Source organism: Acomys minous (assembly GCF_964271855.1).
Source record: "Acomys minous genome assembly, chromosome: 1".
Classification (NCBI taxonomy): Eukaryota; Metazoa; Chordata; class Mammalia; order Rodentia; family Muridae; genus Acomys; species Acomys minous.
In genome coordinates, this window is record NC_140483.1 from 64,690,744 (window position 1) to 64,709,578 (window position 18,835).

General features: G+C 38.1%; 1 protein-coding gene and 1 pseudogene across 2 annotated transcripts in view; one reads left to right on the top strand and one right to left on the bottom strand.

The window, feature by feature from the left end:
• The window catches only part of DPP10 (dipeptidyl peptidase like 10), a 1,517,748-nt gene that overhangs the window by 233,345 nt on the left and 1,265,568 nt on the right, over positions 1–18,835 (top strand). The window lies entirely within an intron of this gene.
• Positions 16,896–18,617, bottom strand: LOC311593700 (ribosome production factor 2 homolog; annotated as a pseudogene). Its single transcript has one exon. The product of its transcript is annotated as a ribosome production factor 2 homolog (transcript).

The following is an 18,835-nucleotide window of genomic DNA, read 5'->3' on the forward strand; positions in this document are numbered from 1 at the left end:
GCCTTCCCCATGACTGTGTCCCTCAAACCCCAGGAAGACAGTCTAAGAAAGTCAAGTGCTATGCTTTTTTTGCCCACTGGTTACTTCTAATGTCATAAAATGTACATGACATTAAAATAAAGTTAGAGCCATCTAGAGAGACACCGAGGAGTTACAGGAGGGGAATGGATGATAAAAGAAAAGACAGGACTTGGACAGTGCATGCCCAGCATGCAATGGACACTTGTACAACAACTTTAAATATACCTTTAAAGCTTGCATCCTATTTCAGGCAAGGGTGGCACATGCCTTTAATCCATCACTTAGCGGGCAGAGGCAGGTGGTTTTCTGAGTCTGAAGTCAGCTGGGTTTACAGAGTGAGTTTTAGAACAGCCAAGAATAGATATACAGAGAAAACCTGTCTCAAAATAACAATAACAATAACAACAATAACAATAAATAGATAAATAAGCCAATTAGATTACACAGATATAGATAGATAGATAGAGAGAGAGAGAGAGATAGATAGATAGATAGATAGATAGATAGATAGATAGATCTTCAAAAGTATCTTTACTTATAGTTATTTTCTCTGACCTTTTAGTTTTTGGTAGGCCTAAGAGTTAACTGGGGACAAAGTTGGATTTCTAAGTCCAAAGCTGGCCTTAGGTAGTGATTTAGTTACTTTAAAATATGTGGACATTTCAATTACTACAGCTGTTATTGAATTATGAGTTTTATTTAAAACTAATTTTACCTGAGGAATATTTATCATAAAATTCACTACTTTTTCTTGTAATGTCAAAATATTTATATATTATCAGGAAAATAGTTTAGTAGTATTCTATATGTATATGTATATATGTGTGTTTCTCATTTAAAATTATATATATATATATATATATATATATATATATATATATATATATATATATATATATCAAAATGCTTTATCTCTAAACTTTTCCAAACACTTCTTAGGGCTAAAGGTAATTCTTTCAAGACTAACAAAATTATTAAAAATTTAATATCATAGTTCTATTCAAAACTCCCCAAATGTAGTACTGCATATAAAGCTAGTGTTTATTTGTTTAATCAACATCCCATCTGGATTCATATGTTTGTAATTGTGTCTCTTTAGTCTCTTTTTTCCAGAATATTCTTTGCACTGATTTTGTCTGTAAGAACCCTGAAAGGGAGCTGTGTATGAAGAGGCTGCCTGACTGATTAAAACTGCACTGATGTGGAGGGTTTGGACTATAGGTCCAGAGGCTAATTACCCAATCTTGAGTTAGCTTAAGCCCCCAAATAGCCATTGCTTGCCCATCTCTGTGTCAGAACTAACATTCTGTGACTAATAGATAAAATCCTTTTAGAATCTATTAACTTAGCAGATCACTGGCTTTCACCAACCTAAAAGATAAAACTGTCATCAGATAGCATCTTAGGCCTCTAGAAAAACCTCCTATGTTGCTGTTTCTCTCTCTCTCTCTCTCTGATGCTTCCCCCAGAGCATTTGAAAGGTGTCCTGATTTATGGCTCTCTTTGTTCTGTTACTATAGAGTCTTCATGAAAGAGCTTCCAAGTTGAAGTATGGCTTTTGGGGTGACTTAAATCTGTGTTTCCAGGCCAGGACCACTAAAACTTGGTTCTAAGATAAACTATCACTTATTCCCTTTGAACTGAGATCTGTGGTGTGTGTGTGTGTGTGTGTGTGTGTGTGTGTGTGTGTGTGTGTGTGTGTGTGTGTGTGTGTTGACACTCTAATGATTTACCTTTTTCATGGGTATGTAGTTTCCCACTGGATGACTGGCAACTTGATAGTGTCTGCATCACTGAAGAGGAGCAGCTTCCAATTTCCTGAAGTTCCTCAGGCAAGGAACAGATTTCATGACCTGTCTTCCTCTCTGTCCTGGATGACTGGGTGGCCTGACCTTGTGTAGAACATGTATAGGCACGTACAGCTTCTATAACTTCATGAGTGTGAAATCCTGTTACCCTTCATTGCTTGTGCATTTATGAATACTCAAACATCTTTTTTTTTTTTACAAAATATCTCACAGTCTAAAAAAATGATTTTTTTTGCTGATTTTTCAGTGTTTTGTTAAAGTTTAACATTTTCCTCTATCCTGTATGCTTTTTATAAGGCAAATTAATTTTACTTGGAATTAACACTTTCTGCCTGTCATGTGATATCAGATCTCTCTGACATTAGAGATCTGAACATGTTGACTTGTGTGATAGTGTGACTTTGTACCTTCCCTTTATAGTTATGAGAAATCCTTGTGAGCATTCTGTCCTCAGCTGCTTTTCCACTAAATGTTTTAGCGTTCATTAGCATCTTGGCCCTTGATAAATTACAGTAATACAATTTTGTGAAATGGCTGTTGTACGAATGTATTCCTCCTTCTGTATTTGATAAACATAATTTTTCTGTAGAAGAACTTTTCTTTCTTCTTCTTCTTCTTCTTCTTCTTCTTCTTCTTCTTCTTCTTCTTCTTCTTCTCTCTCTCTCTCTCTCTCTCTCTCTCTCTCTCTCTCTCTCTCTCTCTCTTCATTTTGAAATAATTCCCAGCAAAGATTAGCCGGCTTCTTGTTCTAGTCTCCCCAGTACTGTGTGAATGAGATAATGATGTCAACCATTTTTGAAATGACCCAGCTCTTTTCACAGGAAACGGCTTTTAGAAATTCAAAGCTCAGGGCTGAGTGTGTTCATGGAAAGTGAGTCCAATGTGGGGTTTTTGTTTTGTTTTGTTTACTTTGTTATTGCTCAGAGTCACTTCAGATAGCCTGCTATTACAAGAGGCACGGCTATCCTACAGCTCTGGTTCTGCACACAAGATACTTCATACACTCCAGCAGCTTGTAGATGGGATAGAACCCCATCTGCTGGGGTGAACCCAGTAAAAAGTTCTGGATTTGGGCCCAGATGGTAGTAGAGGAGTTATTCAGCTAGCAGCAGGGGTGGGGTTAGGGGGAGGACAAGCGCATGTCCTCTGCAAGAGAAGTACCACTGTTTATTACACTGAAAATTTTGGCTTTTAACTATCATTGTTATTTTATGTAACTGGATTGCAATTTTCTCTTTTTTAATTGGGTCCATTTGTATATTAGGATTAATTTAACCGAGATAAATTTAGATAAGACTTTTTTGTTTGGTTGGTTTGGTTTTTCAGGACAGGGTTTCAGGGTTTCTCTGTATAGCCTTGGCTGTCCTGGACTCTCTTTGTAGACCAGGTTGGCCTCAAACTCACAGAGATCCACCTGCCTTTGCCTCCCCAAGTGCTGGGATTACAGGCACGCGCTACAGCACCCAGGTAAAACATCTTCTTTAGAGGCATGTTATATATGGATATATTTCAAAGACACTCCCAGCAATGTAAAGGAAACATTATGCTCAACATACATTTCAAATAATTATTACATTTTCATTAGAAATATTTATTTTCAATTATGTGTGTATTTACGTATCTGTGTGCCAGTGTATATGCATGAGTGCAGATGCTTTCGGAGGCCAGAAGAGGGCAATGGATCTCTGCAGCTGGGTTACTAGTGGCCGTGAGATGTCCAGAATGGAGTCAGAAGCCGGGCTCAGGTCCTCTGATGGAGGACCACCAGCAAGTGCTCTTAATCACTAAGCCAACTTTAAAGCCTTCATTTGTTTACTTTATTCATTTAAATTCATTTATTTCTACTTGTCTTAAAATTTATCTACCTGCTGTTTTTTTTTCTTTTAGTGAGATTTATATTTTCAAATATGCAAGCTGCTTATGTAGTTGAGATGATCTAAACACAGTATTCAGAGAAGTCTCACGCCCATCTGCCTCATTTCCTGTTCCCATGCGGTCTGTATCTTTCAGACTTCTTTCAGTCCTTCAGAGAGAGGAGATGTTTTTTAGTTAATCTTATATCCAGCCACTTCAATGAAGACATCTGTTAGCTGTAGGAGTTCCCTGGTAGAACTTTTGGGGTAGCTTATGTATGCTATCATATCATCTGCAAATAGTGATGCTTAGATGTCTTCCTTTCTGGTTTGCATCCCCTTGATCTCTGTTAGGTATCTAGCTGGAACTTCAAGTACTGTGTTGAATAGGTATGGAGAGAGAGGGCAGTCTTGTCTTGTCCCTGATTTTAGTGGAACTGCTTTAATTTTCTCTCCATTTAATTTGTTAGATATTGGCTTGCTGTATATTGTCTTTATTGTGTTTAGGTATATGCCTTGTATCCTTGGTCTCTCCAAGACTTTTATCATGAAGGGATGTTGGATTTTATCAAAGGCTTTTCCAGCATCTAATAAGATGATCATATTTATTTCTTTCAGTTTGTTTATATGGTGAATTACATTGTCAGATTTTTATACGTTGGACCATTCCTGCATCTCTGGAATGAAGCCTACTTGGTCATGGTTGATGATCTTTTTGATGTGTTCTTGGATTTGGTTTGCAAGGAGTATTTTTATACAAATGTTCATGAGGGAAATTGGTGTCTAATTCTCTTTCTTTGTTGAATCTTTGTGCGATTTGGGTGTTAGGGTGACTGTGACCTCATAGAATCAATTTGACAATGTTCCTTCTGTTTCTATTTTGTGAAATAAGTTGAGGAATATTGGTATTAGGTCTTCATTGAAAGTCTGGCAGAAATTTAAACAGAGAATCCTCAACAGAGGGATCTCAAATGGCCAAGAGACATTTAAGGAAATGTTCAAAATCATTATCCATAACAGAAGTGCATCTGAAAACAACCTTGAGATTCCATCTCACACCTGTCAGAATGCCTAGATTAAAACCACAAGTGACAGCTCATGCTGGCAAAGATATGGAGCTAGGGGAACACACCCCAGTTAGCAATAGAAGTGAAAACATGTACAATCACTTTGGAAATACATATATCAATTTATCAGAAAATTAGAAATGGGTCTACCTCAAGACCCAACTATACCACTCTTGGGGATATACCCAAAGGACGCTCCATTCTACCACAAGGACACCTGCTTAGCTGTGTGCATAAAAGCTTTATTCATATTAGCCAGAAACTGGAAACAACCTAGATGTTTCTCAGCTGAAGATTGAATAAAGAAAATGTGGTGCATTTACACAATAGATTATTGCTCAACTGTTAAAAACAAAGCCATCATAAAATTTCTAGGAAAAAAATTGTCCTGAGTGAGGTATCCCAGAAAGACAAACAGGGTATTACTCACTTATACATGGATATTAACTGTAAATTAAAGAATAACCATGCAATAATCCACAGACACAGAGAGGCTAACTAACAAAGAGGGCTTAAAATGGAAGCAACTATCTTTCTGGGAAGGAGAAATAGAACAGAATTTGCATGTGGTCTTGGGGTGCATGTGGTTGCGAACAGGAGGAATCAGATCAAGGTCAAGGGAGGGAGAAAATACTGGGAGAAACAACTGGAATTGGGGGGCATTTCAGGGATGAGATTCATTGCTAGTGCAATGAAAACTCCATGGAATCTATGAAAGTAACCCTAGTCCCCTAGTAATGGGAGACACAGACCAGAGATGGTCATATTCTGTAACTAGGCAAAGCCTCAAGTGGAGGTATTGTGACACCAATCTCGTCACAAAATCTTTGAGCTACGGATTGTCCTACCTGCAGGGTGTGCTTGGCCTGGAGCCTAGCTGAGTCATTATCAAAGAGACCAGAAAGACTTCATTCAGCAACTGATGAGAGTAGATGCAGAGTCCCACAGTAAATATTAGGCAGATCCCTGGAAGGCCTGAGGAAGAGAAAAAGGAAGAGTTGGAGGGACCAGAGGGCTTAGGAATATAACACAGAATTACCTGACCAGACCTCATGGCAACCTGCAGAGATCTGGAAGCCAATAGGGGTCTGACCTAGGTCCTCTGCATATATGCTATAGCTGAGTAGTTTGGTGTTCTTGTGGCAATCCTAACAGTGGGAGCAGGGGCTGTTCCTGATTTTTTTCCTACTTGTGGGACATGTTCCTTCATACTGGGCTGCCTTGTCCAGCCTTTATGTGATAGTACATGTCTGGTCTTATTGTAGCCCTCTTTAATTGATGTCCCTGGAAGGCTTGCTCTTCTCTGAGGTAAGGAGGTGGGCAGGTCTAAAGAAAAGGGAAAGTTCAGGGAGGAGAGAGCTGGGGAGAATAGAGGGTGAGGCCATAAAGTAATATATGAAAAAAGAATAAAAGTATATAATTTTAAGTGTTTTTGATTTATTCTAGTCTTTTCTTTTTCTTGTCTTTTTGTTTTCTTTTGAGAATTTATGAATTTATTAGGGTTGATTTCTTTTTTCTAATTAATATTTTTTTACAAAAACATTTAGGTTATTATACATATATATAATAAACCACATAGAGCAATCAGGAATTACATTAATGCTACATTCATAGTGTTTTGGCTATTTGTATTTGGCAACCTTGAAGAACACATTCTCCTATCTTGGTGAGTCTAAAATTCTGAATGCAAATCACTATCTACCATATCACATCTCTATCAACTTAAAAAATATATCTAGACCTAAAAACATCTTAACCCCTAAACAACTAAGCTTAATTGAGAAACTAACTTATTTGGTCTTCAACCTAATCAGAGACTTGATAGGGAGTAAAATTAAGTACCCGAGTAAACAGAAAGTGTAGGTTAGCAGCTTCCAAATTTAAAAAAAAAAAATGAGAGAGACAGTGTGCTGCCTGAACAGTCACCCCTAACTCTCTATAATGTTGGAGCATCATCTTCAGCCTTCTAGCCCAATATATCTGACAGACATATTTATGAGGAAGGGACTATTAAGGACTTGCTTACCCTGTCTTGGCAGAGTTTGGCTATCCACTCTGCCTGCATCTAAGCTTGCCCATTTTTAGGCAGAATTCTGTCGGCGGTCAAAATAAGAACATTTTGCCCAGTGGTTTGTTTGCCACATTTGAAGACATATCCACAAGGATGTTCATTGGTGCTCATCATCTTCTATGAGGTAGGCTGAGTGATGCCAGGAGTTTACCTGTCTTCTTGTTAAAGAATCCTTAAACTGATAAAAACATCTTTAACTGCCATATTCTGTGTGACTCTGATGTTTTTAAAGACCTTATCAAACTGTTTTATCTTATCTGCCTATAGATTCATATCTATCTGTTGCACCTAGCATGTATATTCTTGTGATATAAATAGACTAGTAATTGACATGACCGGGATTCGATCAATTGACAATTAACTTCTCCAACATACTTATCCTAAATAGCCTGCAATTGCACTTTCAAGTTATTGGAGGTAAAGCTTGTATTCTACTTCAGTAGTATGGATGCAATACCTCATATTAGATTAGAAATATATATAATGTGTGTGAAGAATAATCTTCACACCTATGTGTTAAGACCATAGGTAAGGAGTTATTTACAAGAGTACCAGTGGCTACTCCACCAATTAAAAATATCTCTAATTTCTCCATCAAAAGTTGACTGCCCAAGTATCTTCAGAGAGAAAGGGAATCTCATAGTCTGGCATCCTTCATGTCCTGTGAGATAATCAGAGCTGCTGGAGACAGGCTAGTAGAAGAGAGCAGGTTGGGAAGAGAAAAGGATCAGCAGATGCTGGGGGGGGGGGGCCCAGCAGGAGATAATGTGATCAAAGGACAAAGATGCCCTAATGAAACCTTTTATATATAATTAATACATGCCAGGGGGGAATGAAAGGAAGTTATACACCTGTGAGGAAGCATGTAGGAACAATTAAGTAATTTCAAGTTGGAGTAAATTTTCCTTTAAATTTAATTTTGCTTTTTTGTGTCAGTTTAATTTTCTTGTGTTTTTATTTTCCTATGTAAAATATAACTTATGCTTCCTGAAATTTTAAGATAGTTTTTTAGCCCTGTGTTTAAACTCAAAGAAAGATGAACCATGGAGAGGTAGATTTTAATTTGTATAAACTGCTCTTAGTAGCATGGTCTAATTAAGATACCCATTAAATTCTTGTAATGCTAATTTAATTTGAACACAAATGTAATTGAGCTCCATTGAACTTCTTTTAACATAAAATTAGTACAGTGGACATAAAATGGATGTAATAATTGGATATTGTTATCAGAAATATTATGTGAATGAAAAATTATGACTGCTGTCATGATAATTGATGTACTCTTCTACAGGATAAGAAATTGTGAGAGTCCCAGATTTACTAAAATAAATAATATGAAACATTATATGAAAGACCGCTGTGATTTGAACTGAAGACAAAGGTCAAGCTGTTTCCTTCTGACATTAATAAATGCATTTTCCTAGACTTGGGAGAGTTTTTGTAATACTGAAAATTTTAATGATTTTGTACATGTGAACTTAGGTAAAATGGTAAATCTCAAAGTTTTTCACCGTTAAGACATCTTACTCTTGTTCAAGGTACTTTAAAAATCACTTAGGCCTGGTGGTATTGGCCAGGCCTTTAATCTCAGCACTTTAGCCAGGTCTACAGATCAAGCTCTGGGACAGGCAGGACTACACAGAGAAACCCTCTCTATAAAAAATAAATAAACATCTTAGGGGGCTGGAGAGATGCTTAGCTATTAAGAACTTGCTAGTTTGCCGAGGAGCCAAGTTTGGTTCTCAGAATCTGCTACAGATGAGTCATAACCATCTCTAACTCCAGATCCACAGGACCTGATGTTCTCTTCTGGCCTCTTCAGTCACATGCGTGCAAGAGGTTCACACACAAGTACTCAAGCATACAAGAGTAAATGTAAACTAAATAAAAATATTTGTTAAAATATGTGATAGTCATCAGCAAAATCTATAAGAAGATGAGAACCTTGTATCTGGACTATATATATATATATCAGAATTTGATTTACGTTCATGAATTGGTAGCTTTTTTCTTTGAAATGATGGTTTTACTAATTTATTGTGCAAGTTGCCATGGAGGCTGGACTGAATAACCAGGGTCCACTATTTCTTATTTCAAACACAAATCATGTTACTGGAGAGAGAGAGAGAGAAAGCAAAAGCTAATTCAACCCAGAAGGGTGAGTTGACTTGATTTACCTTTTATGCCTCACTGAGCATAAATTTTCCTAGTCTGTCAGAAAATATTAAAAGTTTGTATATCTAAGACTTCATATGCAAATAAAATTATTAACGATTAAAGCATCAACAAGAATGCTCTTCAATAAAATTGGTATTCCCCCCACCCTCATGAGTAAATGACCTAATGCTGTTTAATTGTCCTAAGGTAGTACAAATTTTTATCTATCATTGTTTTTGCTTCATTAGTACAAATGTCAACATGATGAAAACATCAGAGGGTCTTATGATTATTATGAAGACAGTTTGGACCTTGTAGAACATGAGAGTGCCTTACTGATCCCCAGAGACCACGGAAGCATTCTCTGAATGTGTTATAATAAATCAGCAAAGACATCGACAAAGAAAGCTGAATTTATTCCCACTATGCCATCTGTCACATGAGACCTAGGAAACTTAGGAAATCAGTTCCTGCCTGTCCTCTCCCTTCCTTCTCTCTCAGCCTGTCTGCACACCTCGAATCATGTAACATGGAATAAAGAATATCTAAATAAAAGGTTTGCAGGCTTGAATTTGGATCTGAGTGATGGCTCAGTGGCTAAAAGCATTTGCTGCTCAGTTATGAAGACAAGTGTTCAGGTCCTTGCATGCACTCGAAGGCCTGTAATTCCAGCTCCAAGAAATGTAATGTCTCTTGTGTCCTCCACAGGAACACATATGTGTTCATACACATGCATACACAAACAAAATAAATCTTAAAAGAAAGAAAGAATATGGGATACTCTCCAGGTAGGTTTTGGAATTCAAGAATTGTAATTAGGGGAATACTGACTGAACCTAACTACTTAACTCCAGACATTCAGACATTCAGACATCCAGACAACATGTCTCTTCATCTGATTTCTTTTAAGTGTGTGTGTGTGTGTGTGTGTGTGTGTGTGTGTGTGTGTGTGTGTGTATGTTTGTGTGTTATGTGTGCAAGTGCCTTGGAGGCCAGAAGAGGGCAGCAGATCTGGAGTTTCAGGCAGTAGTCAGCCATTGAATTTTGATCCTGGGAACCAAACGTGGGTCCTCTGTAAGAGCAGCCAGTGCTCTTAACTTTTGCAACCCCCATGATGTTTTTCATGATTTTGAAAGATGATTGCTAAAGATGCAATAAAATTCTAATGTATAATGTTTTAAGGCTTCATTAAGCAAGGAAGGCTTTGTTTGAGACACTTAGCCTTGGCATAAGAGGCAATAAATTGTGTAGTTTTGAGAGCAATCTTTAATGGTTTTTTGTCACATGTATGGCAGTTGCTGGGTGAGAGAGCAACTGTCTTACAGCAGGAGGTTCTCAGGATTTTGAAGTCTTGGAAAAAACCACCCATTCTATTACACTCTCCTAGCTTGTTGACCATTATATAGAAAGAGCTACCAAGAAAAATCCATACATTCTAACTTATAGCAGTCACAGAGAAGGTATCATTTCATAACCAAACAAATTCTAGGTTAATTAATATAAGCATGTCTCAACTTGAAGGGTTTGGCTCTATCTCTGGATATCTCTAAAAATATTGGGCACTTCCATTTTTAAAGTTTCTATTCTATCATGGATTTTTTTCCATGAAGGAAATATAATTCTCAAATATTTTTCCTTGTGAGAATATAAGCTTTCAACTGAAATTGGCTGATATCTTGAATGAAAGTTTGCTGATGTTTCTCTAAGACTCTTGTTCTTATGGAATTTCAGAATGAAGAAGGCATGGCAGATGGACAGCAGGACAAATTGTAGAGTTATCAGTAGCATGGATTACATGGGACAGGATTGGATTCTGCCAGCACTTCTGTTATTAGCCTATTAAAAACATTTGCAGATTTTAGGAAAATGGCAAGTGTTCAGGTGATGATTTGCATCCATGGCCTGCTTAGTAAGATCTAAAATTACCTGGTGACAGATCTAAAGACATGGCTTGTGGGAGCTTCTGTTGCTTAGGTTAATTAAATTATGGTTGGGCCCATTGTGGATAGCACAATTCTCTGGGATGGGATCCTGGACTGTATGAAAAAGAGGAACTTAGCTGAGCATAATCAGTAGCCTCTCCTTTCTTCCTGACTGTGGAGGCCGTGTGACCAGATGCCTCAAGTTTCTGATGCTGTGATTCTCTTGCCATGAGGGAGTGTTACCATGAGCTGTGAGCCAAAGTAAAGTATTTGCCTCTTAAGTTACTTTTGTTGGGGCATTTTTATCACAGTAAAGGGGAAGCTGAAAACAAGATCTGGATGCATGTAGTTCAGGTGAATGATAACCCATTTACTCAAGCATGGCTCCTTACGCAGATCCTGAATGAAATCGTGGAGAAAATATTGGTTTGGAAAAGTCATGTGCTACATGGTACACTGTGATAGAACCTAAGAAGTGTGTGTTACTCCATTCTAACATTATTTTTCCATGTTTCATGAGATACCAACCTGATATGACATCTTTATGTGCCTGTGTGTGTGCATGGGTGTGGATGTGCTAGCATCATATGCATGTATGAAGGACAGATGTCTATATCATAAATTTTCCTTTATTGTTCTCTTTTAGTGTTTTATTTTTGTTTTTTGTTTGCTTGTTTGTTTGTTTTGAGGTAGAGTCTCTTCATTTAACCTAAAGTTCATGATTTTGGCTAGTCTGGCTGGCCAAGAGTTCCAGAGATTCATTTATCCGTTTGCTCCCAGCATTAGGATTATAGACAAGAAGTGCTATATCTGGATTTTCTGGCTTTTTTTCTGAGCTGGGTATATAAATGCCAGCCTTCATGATTATCAGCAGTTACTTTACCCATTTAGCCGTCTCACTAGCACTTGATGTGATGTTTCTTTACCTAAGTGTCTACTTCTTGTGAATCAGAAATAAGTTTCCTCAAGCATGCTGTGTACTTGCATGTCTGATCCCCCTGTAGTATGAAGAGAAATAAACAACACACACCCAGACACCCTTCCCTCCACCCACCAAGCCTCATTTAAAGATCAACTCTGCTGGTCTTTCTTGAACCTTTGTGTCCTGACCCTTCTCTCCTCACACCATCAAGGTGGGATCTAAACCATAATATCTATGTCTTCCTCAGCCTAAAATGTTTGTCTAGAAGTCAACAGAATAAAAAAAAAGAGATGTACTGGAGGAGTTTCTGGGACAGTGATCCAGTTATTTTTGTTGTTTTCCTAAACTTTCTTTTGCCTGTGCTCCATAGGAAAGTAGACGTACCAGGAAAGTTGATGATATATCGCACTAACTTGGTCTTAAAGCATAGGGCATGTGGGCAGGCAGGAGTCATGGGTAGAATTAATGACTCTCATGACAAAATTGAAACAAATAACCAGGAGAACAGTAGGTGCTAAATGGGTTCAAGGTCATCCTCAGCCACATACAGAGCCAGTGACCAGTCTGGGCTTCATGAGACCCTGTCTCTAAAACAAAGACATCTATAAACAATTATCATCAAATTATAAGAATATTCACTGATTAGTTATAATGTAAAAATCAAATAATGATGCATTCACCTAACTTTTTGATAGGTTTTCTACTTTATTGTTATTTGTGTGTGTGTGTGTGTGTGTGTGTGTGTGTGTGTGTGTGTGTGTGTATGTGTGTACATGCACACACTCATAGATACCAGAATGGAGTAGCAAAGCAACTGAAGGTCGAGTTACAGGAGAACATCAGCTACTGTGCATGGGCGCTGGTCCCTCTGTAAGAGCACTCAGTTCTCTTAACTGAGGAGCCATCACTCCATCCCAAAAGGTACCCAGAGTCAGAGCACCATCTACCTTGTCCTCTGAAAGGAAGAAAAATAACCCATAGTATCAGTATTATTCAAACATGGAGTGATGAGGTTGGGTCTGTGCTTATGAGCCACTGCAATTTAATTATGATTCATAAGCTTCACCCCAAAATGCAATTCGATCCCCTTTAATCTGTATTTTATTCATTCCCTCTCTAATCATATGCTTCATTGAGCATTTCCATGGTTAATTTCACTAAATTACCCCAACTACAGAAAAGTGGGATTTTATTTGGACTTTTAAAAGTTCCTCATTAGAAAATACTTGTAAATTTAAGATAGCCTTTTGCTGTTAGTCTTCACAAAAGTACAAAATGGCTGATTGTGGTCGCATATGTCTGTGATCCTAATTTTTAGGAGGTGGACCGCAAGATCAGGAGTTTGATCATCCTTTGTTGCATGGTGATTTCAAGGCCGGCTTTGTGTCAGGAAATGAAAAAAATGTAACAAAACAAAAATTAAAGGACATTAACCTTGAGTCATGAGATGTTGAAGTCTTTTATAATTTATGATAATATTTCAATTTTGGCAATACCCACTGAATCATTTTTATCAGTAATTACAGATGGTTATATCTTTTGGAGGGGCCTTGATGACCTCTCTCCTGATACATCGTATAGTATATAATGCTCTTCTTGCTTCACACACTAGAGAATGTGTTCCCAGACAGACACATGGGAAAGCAGTACTAAGGATGAAGTGAAATGTCAGGGAGAAAGAAAAGTCTGAATTGAATATATGATTTAGAAAGATCTAGAGTGTTGACTCAGAGGTTAAGAGTACTTGTTACTCTGCACTTACACTGTGCCTCACAACCACATATAACTCTGTTTCAGGAGCTCTGACTCCATCTTCTGGTTCCTGCAGAAACCAGACATGGATAGGGTGCACAGGCATTCATGCACACAAAACACTCATACAAATAAATCTAAAAGAAGATAATAAAGATGATTGCAAAATAAACAGACTGTGTAGCATTTGGATACTTGTGAGCTATGCAAAGAAAGAAAGAAAAAAGTTTAAACAGATTTATTTGGAATGCTAGATTTTACTCAAAGCCACTTTTTTTTTGTTGGTGTTAAATGAAAATAATTGACAGTCTTCCACCAGAGTGCTTTGAAAGTCATTAATAAATGATCTGGACTGAGCAGTGCAATGCATGCTTAGTTTGTGCTGGATTCTTTGTGTCCTGATTACAATTATTTGTCAACTTGACACATCCCAGAATCATCTGAGAAGAGTGGCTGCAATTGAAGGGTTGCCTAGGACAGGTTGGTCTGTTGACATATCTGTGAGAGATTATCTTGATTATTAATTGGTGGAGACAGGCTCAGCCCACTGTTGGTGGCATCATTGTCTGAGTAAGTGGTCCTGAGCTATGTAAGAAAGCTAGCTAAGTACAATACTGTAAGCCAGTCAAAGGGTAAGTCAACATGCAACTGTTCCTGTCTTGAGTTTCTGCTCTGACTTTCCTCAGCAATGGACTGCAACCTTAATGTGTAAATCAAATAAACCCTTTCTTCCCCAAGTTGCTTTTGTTCAGTGTATTTTATCACAGGAAAATAATGAAGCTAGAACATCTTAGTGTCTTTATTTCTTCTCAAGACAGACATAAAATTGGGTCATATACTGAAAATAAAACAGATGGTACACAGAATGTTCTAGACTGAGTATGCAGTGTGTACCGGCAGGGTGTTGTTGTACAGAGATGCTCCTTCAGTGATGTGTCTCGTAGCTTTCAGGAGCAATGCATCATCTTAGAGTCTTAGTTTCACAACTGCTCCACTGCCTTCATTACCCAGTTAGCCACCCTCATGGGGGATGGGGCATACAAATTCCTGGTAGGAATAGAGAAGCAAGAAAGACCATACAGATGCAGGTCTTCAAAAGGTAATAATCAGGTGGTAAACCTTAAACCCCTACCCAGATCTAGCCAATGGACAGAACACTCTCCACAGTAGAGTGGAGAGTGGGATATGACTTTCTCACATACTCTGGTGCCTCACCTTTGACCATGTCCCCTGGAGGGGGAGACCTGGTGGCACTCAGAGGAAGGACAGCAGGTTACCAAGAAGAGACTTGATAGGGGAGGTAATCCCCCTCAGGAACAGTCATAGTGGAGGGGAATAAGGGGAAAATGGGAGGGAGGGAAGAATGGGAGGATACAAGGGATGGGATAACCATTGAGATGTAACAAGAATAAATTAATAAAGGAGAAAAAATAGATAAAAAATTTTTTTTAAAAAGGAAAAAAAAGGTAATGATCTAGAGCCCATCAAGCAATGTTGCCTGGTAGAACAAATGACCCAAGGGAGATGCAACCCTGAGTTTATTCATCTAGATCCTTTACTATACGTGTCAATGGTGGGGAAGAGTGTTGCTACTCCTGAAACCTTCAGTGTTCAGGATGCTGCTAGGCTTTCTAGGAGTGTAGCAAAGTTGAATCTATGAGGCTTAAAGTTTGTCTTTGACAAAACTTCCAGAGTTCCAAGCCTAGTCACTTTGACTATAACATTTGCCAGATAACTCCCATCATTTCCCTGGCCACTATTTCTTTCATTTGAAGAAGTTTTTCTTAGTATTAGATTGGGAAGGTGTTACTTGTACCTCAGAGTTAGGGAACACTAAACAGATTTTCTGTTATTGTTGTGTTGATGATGGTTAGGTTTTATGTGTTCGATGGCTCCCATCTTTTTAAAACATGTTTTAATTGTAAGTGTGTATCTGTTGTTATGTATACATGAGTATAATGCCTACAAAATCCAGGAATGGGTGTTGAATTCCCTGGAGTGGCATTATAGGTAGTTGTTAGCTACCCAGTGTGGGGGCTAAGAACCAAACTTAGGTCCTCTGTAAAAGCAATGAGCTTCTAACCACTGAGCAATCTCCCCATCCTGGTTTATCTCCTCTATGGAGGATCTATGTCTTGTTCCCCTTTTTCTTACTATCTTGGTTATCACTACTGGCAAACACCAATTCTTCTCACTTCATTTATTTAATATATCGTACTAAATATTATGCTTAGTATAATTCCACTAACACTTGATAAAAATAACCCTACTGTATAAATAATGATAAAATCATGCTTCTACCTAGCTTGAACATAAAATGTATGTGACCACCTATGAGCTCCTCAGCTTCCTATCTTGTGGAAATGTCCCATGAATGGAAATACTTTTGGAGGAAGCCTTATTAATATTCAGGAAGTAAGCAACTCACTCCACAGAGCTCACTTGATGAAACTGACAGGATTCACAGAGTCATTTTCATCTCCAAGATTTTATAGGTGGTAAGGGGAGATGAGACTCTTTGGCCCATTGAGCGGCCTGAAAGTCATTTAGGGGGCTCACTCATGCTGTGATGGATGATTTCATGATACGGGTGTGGCCAAGTTGTCCATCATCCTCTAAAAAATGTCCCCAAATTAATGGTTTACAAAGCTGAACTTGGGCCTGATTGTTACTTTGATCTGACATTGGGTCCCTATCTGGAGAGGATAGACTTTTGTTTATGTCTCCTTGGAAGAAGTCACAGTATCTTATCAAAGATCTCCTTTTTTAAATATTGTGCTTATATTTTAAAATTCCAGGTCATCCTAAGGTCAGATGGTATTGCTGAACAGTCCATAGGCCTGTCAGAATCACTGGGTATAATATCCAGGACCACAAATTGATGAAAGTTATTTAGTGATTTTAACATGAAATCATGTTGGGAGATTTTACTAATCTGATTCAGGGAATATTGGTCCTGACCTAAAAATTGCTGATCTTACTCTTCCTTTATTCAAAGAACATGAGTGGACTTGAATCTCCCAATAAGCAGCTCAAATTAAATATCCAGGCTAAGGTACTGTTAGCTTGGAAAGTGGAGTATCTGATAATGTATTTTATCATTGTGGCTGATCTTCCTGATTGAGTGAATGAATAAGCATATCATCATTCCAGCTACTGTTTTACATATTTTCAGGAGGCAAGCATACAAGGCAAGAAGCTTTGTTTCAACTTGCATTATTTCATCTGAAAGTGAAGCTGTTGAAAAGGCAGGGCTTGTCTCAAAAAAACCAAAATAAATAAATAAATAAATAAATAAATAAATAAATAAAATGTAGGAAAACTCCTCAGGTAAACTAGTCAACTCATAAACAGACTCTTATCTTGCCAAATTAAGAGATATAAGAAAGATGTAGAGATATAAGTGATGTAGGCCAATTGGTAGAGCACTTGACTAGTATGCACAAAGCCTTCCATTCTACCCCCAGCACTACATAACCTAGGCATGGTACTGTATGTTCATAACCTCAGCACTTGGGAAGCTTGAGGATCAGGAGTTCAAGACCATCCTTGGATACATAGTTAAAAGCCAGTGCGAGATACATGCGATACTACTTCAAAGAGACAGACAGACAGAAAGAGAAAGTAGGCAGCATTATCTCTCACAAGTGAATTGAGCATTATTTTCCATGTGAAAATCCCATTCTTTTATCAATTAAAAAATTTAAGTAATAAATTATGTTATAGAAACACACAATATGCTGGGTATGGTGGTACATGCCTGTAATTGGAACACTTGGGAGGCTAAGGCCAGCATGGGCTACAGTGTGAAATATTGTCATCACTTACTCCCTCCCAAAACCTCCAAATAAGCAAATTCCTATGAGAAAACTGAACAGACTCAAGTAGAACTATTCTCTTTAGTAAACAACCACAAGAAAGTGCTTGTCAGTTGGGTTCCACTAATTTTCTTTCTTTTTTTTTTAAACCCTGCCCCCCTAATTTTTGTTAATTCTCCTGGATTGTGCCCCCTGGTGTTCTGTTCTGCTCTCTGCATGTCTCTTCTTCAGCTCCTTCATCTTCCTCGTTTGTAGTTTGCTTAGGTCTTGCTTATGAATCCTTCTGAAAGTTATACCAAAAGTATCCTGAGAGGTATTCTTCCTTTTTCTTGGCTTGGGAACTTTGGACATTTTCATGCACAGTTTGTAAAGGTTGTCTGACGTTAAATGTGTCCTCCTTACAACCAGGTCCAGCAATGGGCCCATCTCTTCTAGTTCAATTCATGGTGTTCTGCACCCAGATTTCTTCATCAGCAGCTTATAGCTTTGAAAGTAAACCTTACCATTCAGTGCAGTGAAGTGCAGGACATATTCTAATCCAGCCAGCCAGACATTTGACACTGTGGGGACTCAGAATAAATCAAGAAGATTTTTTAAACTTCTATTACACCAAAATCACCACCAGCAGATATCAACATTGATTTTGTTCCCTTAGGGCCCTTTACTATCCTCAATATCTTTTAAAGACACAAATTTCTCAGTACCTAGTTCAATCATATACAGCACATGATAGTCATAGATATGCCCTATTACTAGATTATTTGGCCTCCTCTCACTGTGGAAGCCAAAAATTAATAAAGAACAGTCTGACTTATTTGAAAAGAACTCCAGTTATGTCTGATCATCAAATGGCCTTGTGCTATTTTTCCATTTATATAGACTCCATATGGTTTCTTCAGTGCACACACATCTCTGAGTACTTGTGTCATGGTTGCATTTGCATTTCTACCTTTAATCAGCATGACATTCTTACTATTTTCATTGACTTTTGGTTCTCTCTCCTCAAGAAACCACTTAGCTCTTTTTGTTTTAGGCTCTATGACTTTATCCAAAGCATCCATCACTACCAGAACCACCACGTGTGCTCTTAGTTCTGCGAAGCCACTGCTAGCACCCAAAGAGGCAATTGAAATCCCATTCTTCTTTTCTTCTAAGTGAAAGCTTTCAAGGTGCATTTATTTAAGAGCCCCTTTAAGGGGCTGAATAAATGAGACAGTCTGTACAGTACTGACTACATAAGCATGAGAACCAGAAAAATTGGGGAATGGTGGTACAGCACTTGTAATCCCAGTGGTGGGGAAATGGGGACAGGAGGAGCCCTGCGCCTTACTGGCTGACCAGCCTACCTTAAATGGCAAAATTCAGGTCAATTGGAGATCTTATCTCATGCAAAACAAAAGTTAATACACACACACACACACACACATGTGCACATGGATACGCA